The 15,824-nt window shown below is 37.1% G+C and overlaps 2 long non-coding RNA genes across 3 annotated transcripts; one reads left to right on the top strand and one right to left on the bottom strand.

Annotated features, from left to right (window-relative positions):
- The first annotated feature begins 3,909 nt into the window (after window positions 1–3,909).
- Window positions 3,910–6,463, top strand: LOC143882097 (uncharacterized). Its single transcript, XR_013252106.1, has 3 exons — window positions 3,910–4,118; window positions 4,327–4,401; window positions 5,935–6,463. It is a non-coding gene; the product is annotated as an uncharacterized LOC143882097 (long non-coding RNA).
- Window positions 6,464–7,883: 1,420 nt separating this feature from the next.
- Window positions 7,884–10,561, bottom strand: LOC143881058 (uncharacterized). Of its 2 annotated transcripts, XR_013251846.1 has the most exons (3): window positions 9,922–10,357; window positions 8,027–8,611; window positions 7,884–7,898 (listed from the first exon to the last, which is right to left on the bottom strand). It is a non-coding gene; the product is annotated as an uncharacterized LOC143881058 (long non-coding RNA). The 2 variants fall into 2 exon arrangements; XR_013251845.1 differs by lacking the exon at window positions 7,884–7,898 and having other exon boundaries at window positions 8,044–8,611; window positions 9,922–10,561.
- Between the last annotated feature and the right edge of the window lie 5,263 nt (window positions 10,562–15,824).

Genomic DNA, 15,824 nt, shown 5'->3' with positions numbered 1-15,824 from the left:
CCGATTTATCATGAAAAATAATTCATGGTAGCCAATTGTGCCCCAACGGATTTGGTCTACTGTACCTTATTTGCTTTGTGGGTCCTATCTATTGTTTTTAAATTTTTAATCAAACCAGTACGAAAAGACTGAAGTGTTTTCATTTCTATCTCCAAAATTGAACCTCATAACAAAATCAAAACCGTAAGTGTATTAGTAGTATATTATATAAATATGTATTATATCGGAGTTGCTAAGCAATTTCGCAGAAAGCCATTTCGCGACTAACTTTTGCACGAGAGAATAGCCACCTTATTTCACTTTCGGCAGATTTTGTTGTACTCATTTAATTCATCGGAGGTGGCTACTCTCTCATGCAAAAGTCAGCTGTGAAATGACTTTCTACAAAACTGCCTAACAAATACCTAATTATATTTGTATGAAATGCATATATTATGTATAAATATTTATATGAATTATATGAGAAATATTACATGTATTGAATGATAGACATGCGCAACGACACTTGTCACTAAGTATTCGATGTTGTTAAACCATTATGGGTTGATTTTTTCACTTACTTTTATTTAACTAAAGTGGTTGTCTACTTGAAATTGATCATTTCTAAACTAAAGGTGCCTCTGGACTAAGGTTGATAGTTTCAGTTTATATGAAAGAGGGTATATAATTATATATTAATTAGTTCACTTGTGTTAGGTTAGCTTTGCTTACACACCAGCCACATATAATTATGTATGATAGCTTACCCACAAAAAGGGCAAAAAAAAAGCAAACACTCTTTTTTAAGAAGCATGTATCTTTCATGTCCCATGATTTGAAAGGAAATCTACTTCTACATTGATTACAATTCTTTAAACTTGGTTTGACAAAGCATGTGCCCATTTCAATACCTAAAAATGAGAAAGTCTCTCTCTCATATGTTTTCACATTAAGAAATAAAGAATGCTCCTCACTCATAGAGTCATAGCCTCTCATTTCTCTCCCTCTCCCTTTCCCACTCTCCCCACCCTCTCCCAAACTAATATCCCATGAAAAAAAAATTCATGGTCATCTCTTATCATTAAAACTGAGAGGTGTCATTATCAAAATGAATGAAATTATCAAAACAAGGGCGTTCAAACTGAAAGAGAGACTATTGTTGCAGTAAAGAATTTCTTCATTGATTATCTTTAAAAATGTGGAGTGCCATGATTAAAACTGAAGATTGTTGGCCAACAATGATGAGGCTACCGGTTCGAGGTGATAAGAGACCAGCGACTGTAGGCTGGTTAATTTCGGGGGTGGCTGTTTGGTGAGCATGAGATGAATCCTGGTTGCTTTGGACTTAATGCTCAGTCTAACACTCGATCACCGAAAACATGAAGGTTCCTTGGTTGTTGTTGAAACAAATGAGATGGGTCATAGGTAAAACATAAAACCAACTCAAGATACAACTGTTGACAGCATAGTTGTAAATTCCGTTTCGGTCGCCATTTCGTTTTGGCCACCGAAACGGAATTTCGGTGGGATTTCGGTCATTTCGGTGCATTTCGGTCGAAACTTTTCGTTCACACAAAAAATATATTAAAAAATATGAGAAAAATCCAAAAAAGTAAAAAATCAATAGAAAAAGATGAAAAACTAATAAATAGTCCAAAATATGTCCCAAAAGGCATATTCATTACTTAAACACATAAAGTCTTGCACAAGTCCAACTGATAGTCTGATACATAGAAAAACATTAAAAAAAAAAGAGATACATGAAAGTGAAACATAGACAATAGCTAGTAGCAACAACTCTCAGTCATCATAACCCGGATGATCATACTAAATGTCTTCTTTGTCGTCGTCGTCATCATCGTCGTCATCACCACCTGGATCACCAGTAGGGACATCTTTTTCAAGAGGCATGAGAAAGTCGACGTCGTCGTCCCCGGCCCCAACCACACCAGTAGGTGCTTCAAGATTTTCCCACCCAATGTCTTCTGGCGTGAATATGACATCTTCTTCTTCTGCAACCCAATCCATCATAACATCCAGATGATCTATGCTCAAAGGGTCACTAGTGGTAGATGATTTCCTCAACCAGTCCTTGAAAAGGAAAACATTAAGTTTAGTGTCAAAGGTTAAACTTAAAAGCTTAAAGTGATGAGGTGAGAGTTGAAAACATTATATTACGTTGTATACCTTTCTCGAAACTTAAGATTGTAATGGACAAACAGCAAGTCATCTAATCTCTGGTGCTCCAACCTATTTCTCTTTGCAGAGTGAATGTGTTCGAAAGTGCTCAAATTCCTTTCACACCCAGTCGCATTGCAGATCTCACTGAGGATTTTGATCGCAAAGGTCTGTAATTCTTCCACGTCACCTCCGAATTGATTCCACCATGCAACTGTAAAGTAACAAATAGTGAAGCATTATTTACTGTTCGTGGTTAATCTATCAGTTACTGCTTTTGTTTAATATAGTCTGCATTGACATGACTATACCCATATCTTTTGATTTTTGAAAGCTATTTATTCATTTTAAGTAGAAGAAAGAAATATATAAGGCTGCGTTTCGATTGAACAATATTTTTACAATGTTGCAATATCTGAACATTAGCTATGAAAAGGTCTTTGTATTAAAAAGTTAATTGTTTGGTTTGTTATGTGATATGACACAATTTAAAATCGCAATGAAAAACTTTATGATGTAAAATCTCTCCGGCTATGGGGGCTTTTGTCTTCCAAGCACAGCCAGAGACTGGTTCATGATCAACAAAAACTCATCTTTATCGGGTTTTTGTTCCATAATGCAAAGAAGATGAAACCACATAATGAAGAGATTTGTTTGTCGTCGAGCTACATTCTGAATAATGTGGTTAGTGTACCTCTTTTAAGCCTTTTAAATTGTCCGTTTCAAGACCTGCATATGTCCTCTGCATCACCTACTACTGGTGGTGCAGAATGCAGAATTTCTTCCATGCAGTGTTATCTGACTAATTTGTGGGAAACTGCCTTGTTAACGTCTAGACTTTCATCATTTTAAGTTGATCATTTGCCTACTAGTGATGACTTCAATCTAATGTTAAGATGGACCTACTTTGGAGATGCCATGCCATTAACAGTCTAAGATGCCACCCATGACAGAGACAGTTTAGATCAACGAAGAGGGGACACAGTGTACGATAGTGCCTATGCTTCATCATGATATTAGTAAAAAGAATATATATTAGGCTGGCCAATCAGCACACGGAATATCAATAATTTTCATAGCTGATACATGCACTCCCTTGTTTCTATCATAGTTAGCAAAACGTTATTCGGCAAAAAATGGGACGGAAAAAATTTAATGTGGTATTGGTTAAAAAACACAGTAAAAAGGGTCAAATACACGAAAATACGAAAAAGCATGTTTAATGTGTTTAAAATTTTGTTATTTACAAAATATAGCGGGGAAAAAGCCTTTTAAAACGAAGTTTTGCTAACTATGGTTTCTATAATGGCGGCTCTCTCTTTATTTAACACTTCTCATTGCCTATTACAATTCCCAACAAGCTATCAACAGCCAATCAGAGAAACTTAAAGTAAAACGACCACTGCAAATAAAACGTTAGAGTACAGATGTCTTCTCCATATATTTTAATACACACATGCACGCGCGCACACACACACACGCGTGCGCGCGCATGGCCAGCCAAACAGCCCAATATCATATAGAATAGCATTTCATGCAACATATCACAAATATCAGTGTAAAATTGTGACTTTATGTCTCTATTTTATTGGGCATACAAAAATGCCCAACTCAAAATTTACAACTGATTGAGTTTCCTTGCAACACTTTTGAAAATGGGCATGGTTGATAACTCTCTGGGGCTTTGTGTGTCACTGACTGTAGACATACCAGTGTTTTGGTGATAAATTGATCGGATTGTGGGGCCTCCTTTTTCACCAACAGATTATCTTTTTCTTATAGGTATCCACCTCATGGATGCCGTACAATAGTGATAGAGGAAGGGGTTCAGTGGGAAAGACTAAGAGCACCGCCTGTTGATACTCCTGCACACGCTCTTCATGTTTCAGACTGTTTAAGTGATTTACACCCTGGCGATCATATTGAGATTCAGTGGAGAAGAAACAAAGAATTTCCTTACGGTGTGTACTTAAAACATATTCTTCTTATGTTTATTGAAGTTCCTAGTTTTGATTTATGCAATAGGTAAAATGATTTTCAAGAGCCACCTTACCTACTAAAAAAAGGGGTTTCAAGTTTTCAAGTAATAGGATTTGTTTATTTTGCTTCATGTCATTTACATTCCTGTCATTGTTTTTTCAACTTGATAATGTGTGGTATGTATTGCAGGCTGGTGGTATGGGGTTGTGGGTCACTTGGAATCTTGTGATGGGAATGGGAATCACTGTCGTTGTCATACTAGAGGTGAGAAGATCAAATGAAACCATTTAGCTTATCTTATCCATAATTTCATCGTGGCTAAGAACTTTTTATTTGTAACATCACATTGTTCAAGTTATACATAATTTTCATGTGGTGAAAAAATAAAAATGTTTGATGAAGTGATTGAATTCTTGTACTTAAAAATTTGATTGTTTTCTGAGTCACACCAAAACATGAAAACTTATTCATTCTCTGTTGTTGATTGTTTATACAATAAGCATTTGAAAATTTTACCGGGTCCTCGTGACTCATCTTCAGTTGGTTCACTGTTTCAAAAATCGCTACATGGAAGACCCAGGGGGTCCTTTACTGGGTCCTGGAGGGCCTTTTTAATGGATATTTCTTCTAATTTTTTTAAAAATGCTCAGTGAACCAAGTCCAGGAAGCTTCTGGTCTTAGTTCGTGTAATAATAATGGTCCTATAACATGCTATGACCTCAATGTCAAAATCTGTTCAATGAACGGTTTCTGTATTTAATCTCAGCCACAAGTCAGGGGAAATCCTCAATTAAGGTTCCTCTTGGCAAGTGATAAGTAAGATTACAGGTGAGATAAGTTTAATAATTTGATTAACACACCATTATAAAATATTACATTTGAGGTAACTTTAATAATTCGACTAGCAGACCATCATAAAATATCTATTTATGGGAGCTAGTTTTTTTTTTTACTAAAATTGCTGGTAAGCAAGTGATGTTTTTTTTCTTGGAAAGAAGTAAGCAAGTGATGTTTTGTTCCTTTGTCCGGTAAAATTAGGGCAATAATGCATCTCTATACCTTGTTATTTTTATTTGCCCTACTCAAACATTTCAACAACTAAAATGTTTTAACTGACCCATCTGAATGCCCATGAATCTTTTTTCTAGATCTTCTCCTCTAAAATCTATAGGCTCTCCAATATAAACTTTAGTGTGAGTTGCGAAAGTTATATTGTCAAAGCATAACCTGAAAAATGCAAATTACAGTGAAACAGTTTACATTTATTAAATAAGTATGCTTTTTGTACTATCAGGTTCACCAAGTGATGAGCTATGACTCACATTTATACTGAGTATGTTGCTTACTTGCCTCTCAAACAAAATCTATAGAGTTACCAGAAAGAAAGCTGATTCCCACATTGCAGCATGTCGATTATTAATTTCTACCACACAGATGCTCTTCATAGAGTGTGAATTATTCCTGAATTTTCATTTGGAAGAAAAACAATGAATTATTTGTTAACATTTGCCTCGCGGAAGGTTCCATAATCCAACTTTGATAAGTACTATGTCAACTGTGCAAACCCACCAAGTTTAAACAACATACTAGGAAATATACCTTATCGAAGGACCTAGTAATATCATCTACCACTATTGTACACTCCTTGGAACTGTCTATATATGGGTTTCTTCTTTTTATCAAAATGTTCCATGCATTTTTAATTGCGGTTACTATATTGATATTGATCCTAGCTGATTGCATTAGGCTTCCGTATTATAGAATTTAGCTTTTCACATTATGTAACCACACTTGCAGATACTGTGATGCTGGAGTTCAACCAATACATGCCTGGATCACAGTGGCGGCGAGCAGTCGTAAATAGGAAGGATCATAGGGAAGAAGGAAATGAAGCAGATGGTTTCTACGGTGGAATTAGGAAACTGCACAACAAGGAGGAAATCTCAATGTGGAAAAAGCTGTGGCCAAAAGAAATCTTGGAATAGGTTTCAGCTCTACTTTTGTCTCGTGGAATTCGAACAATGGAGTTTTCCAGTCATAACTTGTCTGTATATGAGCCAATTTGTCTGAAGTTTCGACTCCACGCCAATAAACTGTGTCTTATAATTTAGTGATAGAATGGTTTAGAAGCTGAACATAGCCTCCAATTTTAGTTGGGTCCTATGGAGGTCATGTTTTTTTTCCAGCAAGTGGGAATTGAAAGCAGCTGTTCATGTGACCTTGATACATGCAAAATCCCTTCTTCTAAATTAGAAGATATGCAAATCTGATGTATTATATTTACAAGACTATCCTTTTAAATTTTAAATTTCAGCATTAACAATCACCCAATTGGAGTTTATTGTGTTTGGTTATGAAGTATGTTTATAAATGCTGGATTTTCACAAATGGGTTAGTAAAATTTCTGGCTTCTGGTCAGTTAGATCATTCAATATACTCTCCTAATTAGTTTGATGATTCAGTTCCAACACTAAACTCAATTACCCAAGCTCTTCTGATTATTTTCCTCACGAAGCAAATGTGCGAATATGTGATGATTCTTCAGGTGGAAGTCAATAGATACTCAAACCCTAACCCAACCCGACATTGCATTCGCTCAACCCTAACCCAACCGGCCTCCAAATCGGGTTGGATTAGGTTCGGGTTCATCTCGGGCCAAATAGAAAAATACAAGAAAAAAATTCATAATCCTAGAAAAACATGAGAAAACTAGAGGACAGAGGTCGGGTTGCCAAGGCCTAAACCCTAACCCAATCCGATGGCTTTTCCCAACCCAACCCGAGAAAACGCCAACCCAACCCGAGCCAGAATCGGGTTGAACCTGTCGGGTTTGGGTTGAGCCCGACCCAAGCTGCACATTGATTTTGTCCCTAATTGATTATTAGACTAAAAAATAAATGCAATTTCGAGTACAATAATCAGTTTTGGACTCGTCAATTCTCAAAATCCAGAGTGAAGAGTGCCGAAGGTCATTGCTCCCGTATTTAGTGATTTTAGCTGGTTGGAAATCAGGATTTGGAGACACTGTAGAATAGGCCAGGTTTGGGGAATGCCATTTTTCATAATTTCATGTGTTTTAAAATTTTCCACAGGTTAAAAAACACAAAAGCACTGCCGAGAATGATCGAAGAACACAACCTAAATGGGAGATTTCCAACAATTCTCTCCGGATGAACAGAAAAATGTTATCAGCACTGCTATATTTTGATGAGGGCACTCCTCACTTTATTAAAAGTACGTGGTGGACCGCACCATAGGATGATCCGAACCGTCCATTAGATGGATCACATCCTAAATAGGTTGTGCCCCAAAAATCATTTCCACAGGTTAATCCTAACCCTCCGATCTGAATGTTAAGAGGATTGATCCTAGCCCTCTATAGATCGGAGGGTTAGGATCAACCTATGGAAATAATTTTTGGGGCACAACCTATTAAGGCTGTGGGCCATCTAATGGACGGTTTGGATCATCCTATGGTGCAGGCCATACCGTACTTTTAATAAAGTGAGGAGTGTCCTCATCAAAATACAAGTGCAGATAACAGTTCAAAATTTGAAGTTTTCTTTTTTCAGACGGAAAGTGATGGAAAAGCCTAGGTTGGGCCTTCCCATCGTGCAACCAAACAAAGAAAAGTGATGGGGAAACTTGAAAAAAGCTTTCCTTTCAAGGGTTTTGGAGTTTCGATGCATATATGATTTACGAAATAACTGTTACATAACCCCAATTATCTATACTATCATCCATCAATCCAAAGAAGATCCCTGCAACCAAAGGAAAAATAAATAAAATCAATGCTCTAAGTTACATGATAGGTGGACCCTTTTGGATGCACCATGCCCAAAAAATCAAAGGAGAAAAAAAAAATTGATGAACAAAAACAGAACAGTACCCACAAGAGTTCAGAAGTTTAAAACATCACCCAAAATATCATTTCTGCTTTACTCTGCAGAACAAGAGGTTTATTCTCTTATTACTCATTTTCTATACAGCCCTGTAAAGATCAGGCACAATCAAAGACCCACCCAAAATACAGGTCATTTTCATCTATCTTCCCTTTATTACAAACTCCCTCTCTTTATATTAATAATTTCTAGTACTGTATTCTCAAATAAAAAAACATGAAAGGGACTGCTGTCGAGAAAGTAGATTATTGTATGAAAAAAACATGCTATATTTAAAATGAATATTTATGAGATTGGATCATCCATGAGTCTAAAACTCCAGCTACAGATGGGCAAAACCATCATAGCTTATGCAGATGAAGGTTGATTCAGATGTAGTTTGCTATTTGTTTGGTGCCATTTTACCAGAAAAATGGATTATAAAGTGCTGAGGTCGACTCGACTTTTATGGAGCTGAAAGGCTGGGGTGATCCAGCTCCCGCAGCTGCATTGAATGCCAGACCAGTTGAAATAACCCAGGCGTGCTTCACAATGTGCACAAGAAAGTTTCCCTTCCAATGCACCTTCTTCCACTGCTATTTCAAAAGAAAGAATTAGAACCCGAAAGCACCTGCAAGAAAATACATGCAGTACATCCCTACACACATACTGACATACGCATTAGTTATGTGTCCGCAACTATGGATTAGAAGTCCAAGCATCCAGCAAAGATAGTGTTGAATCAGAAAACAAAGCCTCTGATGAGCAAGGTTAGTTGTAAATCGCAGCTACCAGGTTAGTAGACTCTTTGATTAGCTTCCCATGATCCCTAAGGCCTCAAAGCTAATTTTCGATTTGGCAAGGTTTGGATTTTGTAATGGCTCCCCCTGAATGTTCAGATTGAAAGCATTTTCCAATTCGGTGTTTCTTGTTCTATTTTTCTTTGGTTTTTTATGCTTGCTTTCTGTCTTTCTTGTTTTGACTCTCCGCAGTCCTTGTAATCTTGCTCATATATTTTCTAATGAAATCTGGTAGGGGTCTGCCTAACCCCAGCTTACCCATAAAAAAAAAAACTATGTTGCATCAGTACAGACACGAGTGTTGGATTTGACAAACCTCAAAAAGAAAGAGTGGTGGATTCGCCAAAATATTTTAATCAATTTTCAAATTTTAATTTTTTTTAGAGAAGGTTATAATAAGTGATATATTGAAAATTTTAATATGTTTAAGTATAATGTTTTAAGTAAAACTCAAAATATGTGGTAATTAAAAAGTTGTGATAGTAGATAGTAGTATTCAAGAAAAAAAGAAGATAAAAGAGATCTTCAAGTGTCACAAAGAATCCTAAAGTATTGGAATGTAACAAGGGTCTACACAGAGTCTTGTTTTATCAGTTAAATAGGCAAACATCGAGACACAAGTGTACAACAGATTCTTGCTTGGACATAGATGTAAAACACAGAGACATGAGATGCTTGGATGTTCCACTTGGATGACTAGAATGGTTTTTAAAAATTGGAAAGAGTCAATCTGGAGTTACCAAGTTTAGACTTGGTAGGGTGAGAGGATCGATGCCGAATCTTAAACAAGAATTGGTCTAATCTCATGTTCAGATCGACTTCATCGCTTTACATGACACAATCCAAGTCTCGGACAAGATTACAAGTTGCATCAACTTTGCCAATTTCGTTGTCAATATCAGAGAAAATTGACTAAGTTTAGCTACAAAGCCAGCTGTGAAACTAAGCCAATTCAGCATGCTAATGTTTATGAAAAGGCAGAGCCCTTGCCCAAGACTAGTCTAGTTTGTGGAACCTTTCACATATATGAATATACAATCATGTATATAAAAGTTTTAAGTTTAGCTATTGGAAAATCTGGATACAGAGGTTAAAAGGTTTACCTGTTGTCATCCATTGCAGAGGCTCAACAAATATGGAAGAGCACTCGCCCTCGTCAGACCGGTTAAATGGGTTGCCACTTTTCCGCTTTTCCCACTGGAAGCATGTCTCACCCTCACCTGGGGTATGGTCAATGACATTCTCTTGCACTGCCACAACTCTCCGGCATTTTTTGCAGCGATAGGCACGAGTTGGCTTGTCCCCGTTGGGGGCTACCTTGGAAGGTTCAGATTCTGTAGGCAAGCCAGGATCAGCCCCAAATTTGGAAGTATCTATCTTCTCACCCCGGTTATAGCAATCACCTGAAACAATGGTCATAACGTCTCAGATAGCATATCCTCCAGGAAACAAAGGTCTTATCACTCCTTGAAAGACTTTTTTCGTAATAAACTCTGAAACTGAATGGCATAAAATTTAAATAAAACAATGACAAAGTGCATGTCACACACAATATAGCATATAAGAAAACAAATCGCTCAATAGATTTATAAAGAGGGTATAAAATTATATTAAATTGATATATCTAAATAAAACAAATCAACAAAATCTAAGGACTAGAATGAGTTCAAATAATAGTATTCATTATCATTATTATAAATGAAGTAGCTAGGTTTGCTCAATATGAATGAAAAGGAAAAGGAATAAAGGCCAACATTTAAGATTTATGACAAAGAAACCTAGATCAGCCAATGAGTCACTCCTTTTTGAAAGGTAAGCATGAAGATGAACCCTATTCTATGATTTAGCCGACACTTTGAATTTATTACTGACATACGTGCTACGTCGTGTCCGACACGACACCCATGTCCACACGTGTCAACACTTGTAAATGTACTACTAGAAGTGCCCTACTTAATGTAGGTGTGTCGACACAATTTTGTACCATGTCAAGTGTGACATTCTGTTTTATTTTTTAATATTGTGTTTACTTCTTTTATCATTCACTCTTCTTATGTTATAACTTATAACCGTGTCAAGTGTGATATTCTGTTTTATTATTGAATATTGTGTTTACTTCTTTTATCATCAACTCTTCTTATGTTATAAACTCTTCTTTTAGCTCTTCTGTAACTAATATTGTTGAGAAACGGAAAGTTAAAATGAATTATACTTAATTAAACAAACAACTCAAATATACCTGGTCCCAACTTCGTTTGGTTGCAGATTGCAAGCTTCATTCCAAACATACCCTTAGCCTCTCGATAATCCTCAATCTGATTGGGGATGAGGTCTTGTGTACCTTCATCAGGTACCAGTCGAGTGATGCATGCCAACAAGCCTCTGGTTACTTCACTGTGCCTAGAGAAGGTAGGAGTGAAAAAGAGAGCAGGGTTAAGAAAATATCCTGCTGCATGGAGGGGACTGTGGAGTTGCCTATCCCATCTTTGGTCGATGATCCTCCAGATGAGATTGTAATCTGATTTTCTCTTCAACCTCTCCTTGATGTTCTCTTTGGCCTTATCCATGGCCTCATATAGGTAACCCATCGCCGGTTTGTCCTGCCGATCTACCAAACGCAGCACTCTCACTAAAGGCTCGCTGATGTTTAGAATGTACTTGCATTGGTCCCAAAAAGATTTATCCAACACAATACTAACTACCCCTTCACTCAGTAGGTGTTGGACAAACCTACTAATACTATACTCATCAGACACAAACATCTGCTGAAGTGCTTTCCGATTTAACACCAGACTTTGTATGCTAATGAAATTTGTAGCAAATCTGGTTGCAGCAGGGCGGCACAACTCCTTCCCACCTGTGAACTTCTTCCTCATCAAATTCAAGAGGCTTCCATGGTTGTTGATGAACTTTGTAATCGTCCGAGCCCTCTCAATTGTGGTTGCTATGTGAGGAAATACAGTCGGTTTGTACAGATGCTCCAAGATGAGATCTAAGCAATGAGCTGCGCACGAAGTCCAGAAGAATGTACCAAACACGGCTTCTAGTCTTTTCCCAGCAGCTTTGTAACTTGGCTCACTGTCAGTTACAAATTGCACAACATATTTCGGATTCACCTCTCCGACAATCTTTTCAAAGATATTGTATAATTCATCGGCATTCTTCACTATGCCAGATGCATCAACGGATTTGAGGAATATGACTCCTTTAGGGCAGTACACAAAAAAGTTGATTAGGGAACGTTGTTTGGTGTCTGTCCATCCATCTGTCATAATGCTACAGCCAGTGTATCTCCATGACATCTTAATCTCCTCCAAGTAGTTGTTTACCTCATCCACTGTATTCTTCAAAATGGGACCCCTTAAAGCATGATAAGTAGGTGCCTTATAACCCGAACCCACGGCATTCACAGCATCAAACATAGGTTGCCAGAAAGGTGAATTGGCAACGTTGAAAGGGAGATTGGCATCGTAGCAAAGCATGTCAACCGCCATGTCTGCTCTATCCATTGTTTCTTTAGTAGCCAAAGCACTTTTAATGCTTGGCTGGGCTCCAGGGGTTGTTCGTGTTGCAAAGAAATTCCTGATCCCTTCTGTGATTCCCTTCTTCTTCCTTTTTGTACCACTCGGTTCTACAAGAACTTCCTTACCTCTTCGTTGAGGAAATTGTGTGCCAATGTCTTCTTCATCCTGCTCTTCTTCTTCATCTGGTGTGCCATAAAAACCTCCAACCTCTGCTCTGGATAGGCTCATCCTAGCCATTTCTTTGCTCTTTGCATCTAAAAGTTGCTTCATTCGATATTTTACATCTTCAGTCACTTTTTTGCATGATGCTACTTCACCAGGAACAGCCGCTAAATGTTCTTTCAAGCGGGTTATACCTCCACCCGATATGACTTTGCCACAGAATATGCAAGTTACTTTATTTTTTTGACCCGGAACCAATGTACCGTAAACCCATGCCGATTCATCCAATCTAGCGGGTGCCGAACTAATAGAGGATGCTCCTGCAGAAGGTCCTGAGCCCGACCCACTCATTCTGGAATGAAGTAGAAGAAGGGGAAAAATGAATTAGAAGAAAGAAAATTGAAACAAATTACAAAAAAATGAAGTAGAAGGGAACAAATGAAGTAAGAAATAAAAGAAAGGAAATGGAAAGAAATAAAGAGAACCTTGAGGTTGAACTTGAGTTGAAGAGAAGAAGAAAAAATTAGCCTTCACTCACTTGAAATAAGCCTTTGGAAATAGTTCTTGACTTCTTGTAGTGGTAAGTTGAATGTATGCCTTCCCTTTGCTCCAAAATAGACTTGGATTGAATTGAAGAAGAGGGTAGACTTGTAGGAAATTTAGTAGAATAGATAATGTAAGTGAAAGTAGAGAAAGGAGAGAAAGAAAGAGAATCACTTATGTGAAGGTGGAGGATAAGAAGATAGAGAAAAGGCTATTTATAGAGTTTTTAATTGATTGTGCATTTAAAAATGACTAAAATACCCTTCCCAACAGCTATAAACGGTCACATTTTGAGGTTAAAATGGTCAAAAACCAAAAAGAGCCGTTTCAGGGGCATTGTTGTAAATTTTGCAAAATCCAGTCAAACTAGCCGTAGAATTTCGGACGAAATTCAAAATTTCGTCCATTTCGTCCAAAATCCGGAATTTCGGTCAATTTCGAACGAAATGACTGAAATTTCGGACGAAACGAAATCTGCAAATGAAATGTTTCGTCCATTTCGGACGAAACGAAACGAAATTTGTAACTATGGTTGACAGTGACCGGAGGTTGAAGACAACCAAGTCAAAACCATGATTCAACTCGCTGGCAAGAATGAAACTCTGATTTCAATCCTTTATTCGCAGATTTTTGTGGTGATAATGACAACAATCTTTGATTTTCTCCCTCTGATACCATTGAAGATCCTTGTCGACAATACTTGGGTACCTGCAAAAAGTTGGTTTGCCTGGATCTATATAGATGGATGTACAATAAAGGAAGAATGAGAGAGCTAGGGTATGCAGTTCCAGAGGAAACACTTATGTTCTCTCAAGAGGGTGTGGACCCGTTATCGCTCTAATGACTTTTTTAATTTACCGGAAGATATTTATACTCCCTTAGGTGGTGATTGCTTATTTCTAGCAACTTTAATGGAGACTCTCCCATCTCCTTCAAAGAGAGACTTTTCCATTTTTAGCATGGCATATCATTTAAGTCCATTCACAAACAGATCTAGGGGCCAGATTAAAAACCTATGGAGACTTTAGATCTTCAAACTTGGAGAGGCTTCTCATTCTCACAATGGCCAATCACCACAAATCGCACGCACCCACGTAAGATAAACTACATTTTCACTAGGTGGGAAATTGTCAACCACCTAATGAGCCACCAACACCAAGTTGGTTCACCAGTTGACGTGGCAGACTCATCTTCTCCCAATGTCCCCAATACACATGGCTAAGATTAATAAAGTCACCTAGTTGGAAATTAGTTTTCAATACAAAATAATAACTATAATATAATTCATAAATCAATGCATGTGTGCGCGCAATAGGTGTTTGATGATTGTCATGTGATGATCGCCATCATCACAGATATCTGATCGAGGACTGATAGGTACACGATGCAACATTCCGTTGATTGTGATTCGATAGCCAATCAAGCCGTTTTGGGAGTCCGATTTGTGATCCACGAAAGGGGCAATGTTTTTTTCTTTTTGGACAGATATCTGATCGAGGACTGACAGGTACACGGTGCAACATTCCGTTGATTGTGATTCGATAGCCAATCAAGCCTTTTTGGGAGTCCGATTTGTGATCCACGAAAGGGGCAATGTTTTTTTCTTTTTGGACATTAAAAAGAAATCATACAGTGTACTTGCAGAGATTTCAATACATAGATCAATATATTGGAGAAAAGTGTTATCAGAGGCACGCACGACACCGATTGAAAGCATTTACAACACCAATTGCGTGCTAATCAGTAACTTGACTACCGATTTTTTGGTCGGGATAGTAGAGGGTTAAATCACTGAGAGAGAGGAAGATGAAAATGGCGAGGAAGAAGGAGAGGCTGAGGAAGATGAAATTGGCAAGGAGGAAGGAGCGAAAAAGGGTCTCACACTGAAAATAATAACTATAATTTCTTGTAAAAAAATAATACGTTTACTTAGTTATTCATTATTCCTTATTTTTTCAGGAAAGTTCTATTCAAGAATACCAAAATCTACCTCGAAGTCGGAAGTAGTGCAGCAAATGTTAGATTTTTCATTTTCTAAGAAAATATTTTCCAAAAAAAAAAAAACAATCGCCGATCCAAACATGCCCTTACATCATAAAAAATGACCAAATTATCCATATTTTGTACAAAATAACAAAAAAACTCATATCTTGTAGAAATTAACCAAAAAAATTGAACAAAACTCCTCTACCTCGTAAGATGACCGAAATACCCCAACACAAAGTTTGTGTATTTGTAGGATTTAGAAAAAATTATTGTTTTTAAAAGAAAAAAAAAATTTCAGAATACCTATTTCATAAAAAAAAAGAAGATAAAAATACCCATGTCTCCGGGGAAATAAGCAAAGAGTCCTAATATCATAGCAAATGACCAAAATGCCCTTATCTCATGAAAATGACTTAAATACTACTAACTCGTAAAAAAATGACCAAAATACATTTATCTTATAGAAAATGATCAAAATATCGAAACTATTTCATATAACATTACCAAAATACCCCTATCTTTTAGAAAGTGACAAAGAATATCATCTTTCTTTCACCCATACCTCATAGCATAGGGTTAAAGATATCATCTTTCTTCCATCATTACCTCATAGAATAGGGTTAATAGTACTTTGGTAATTTTCTACAAGAAGGGGTACTATGGTCATTTTCATACGATAGTGGTATTTTGGTCATTTTTCATATGATGGTTATTTTAGTCATTTTCCAAGAGATAAGGGCATTTTCAATTTTTGATTTTACTTTGATGTTGGGCTCCTTTATTGTTGCTTT

This window comes from Tasmannia lanceolata, unplaced genomic scaffold (assembly GCF_043159265.1).
Source record: "Tasmannia lanceolata isolate RefF3 unplaced genomic scaffold, GAP_Taslan_0.1 ptg000007l, whole genome shotgun sequence".
NCBI lineage: Eukaryota > Viridiplantae > Streptophyta > Magnoliopsida > Canellales > Winteraceae > Tasmannia > Tasmannia lanceolata.
Note: the sequence above shows the minus strand (reverse complement) of the source record. Positions and strands in the feature narration are given on the sequence as shown.